Genomic DNA, 1,077 nt, shown 5'->3' on the forward strand with positions numbered 1-1,077 from the left:
TGGATGACTATGTAAACTGTGAAGCATGACTATGCAAACAATTCTTTAACCACAAAGGAGTTCATCTAACAGCTTTAATCTTCAGAATTTTGACTCTGAATGCTGGCCTTGTTGGCCACACCCACTAATTACCACACCCAAATCATCAAGGCCCACCCAAGGATCCAATCCTAGATCCGCCCCTGATGGTAAGGATTTTAATACTTTTTGTGTATCCTAGCTACAAGAAATGCATCTAATCTGATTGGACGCATGGTAGAACACGGTTATACACCTCGGTCTCGGTTTCTATGGCATTTATTGACCTCGGGACTGCGTCCCTCGGTCAATAAATCCCATAGAAACCTCGACCTCGGTGTATAACCTATACTTATTTATAATAATAAAAATTTAATTGTTATTTTTATTGAATATTTACAGTCAAATTTGTGCAGTTACGGAAAGCAATTTGTGGTTCATCGTCCATCGACATTAAAAATTTTGTTTGTTGAGTATTTTGAATGTTCGCTAAACTATCTGATATCTTAATCATTTGTTCAGCTGTGATATCCTTTTGTAGCTTCTCACTCCATCAATGCTATGGTGACCAGTGCGTTGCAGTTGCTTGTCAGTAAAGAGTGATTAGTTTTGACTCCTTTTATTCCTCCCATTTCAAACATTGTTTTTGTCATTATACCATTGTTTTGTTGTTTTGTTCATTATAGATACCACACACCATGTGGTATAGAGTATTAGGAACATAAGTTCAGTGCCGTCTTCAGTTTTTACTCACTTCCAGGACAAACATTTCCATAGATTTTGCTAGCTCTTCGCGACTGAGAGACATGATAAATGGAGTTTCATCAAGTTGTACTTGTAGCTTCCATCTACACCAAGTATATATTCCATTGGTTTATGCACCAATAATTATTGTTTCTACCCTCGTTTTTTCGCCCGGCGGTTACCGATGCCAGCACTCCTTGCTGGTTTGCGATAGCGTATCTTTATCCTTGTGCTGTTTGCTGCAGAGCTCTAACAGGACAGGCTAGTATTGTAGAAGACATTGCCCAGTGATATCTTTGTCGGACCTAGCTAGTT

The 1,077-nt window shown here is 38.9% G+C and overlaps 1 long non-coding RNA gene across 1 annotated transcript; it reads right to left on the reverse strand.

Moving 5' to 3' along the window:
- Nucleotides 1-204: 204 nt before the first annotated feature.
- LOC109584809 (uncharacterized) lies at nucleotides 205-384 on the reverse strand. The gene is made up of 2 exons (XR_002186186.1): nucleotides 352-384; nucleotides 205-305 (listed from the first exon to the last, which is right to left on the reverse strand). It is a non-coding gene; the product is annotated as an uncharacterized LOC109584809 (long non-coding RNA).
- Nucleotides 385-1,077: the final 693 nt, after the last annotated feature.

The sequence above is a fragment of the Amphimedon queenslandica genome, unplaced genomic scaffold (genome assembly GCF_000090795.2).
Source record: "Amphimedon queenslandica unplaced genomic scaffold, v1.1 AMPQUscaffold_13163, whole genome shotgun sequence".
NCBI lineage: Eukaryota > Metazoa > Porifera > Demospongiae > Haplosclerida > Niphatidae > Amphimedon > Amphimedon queenslandica.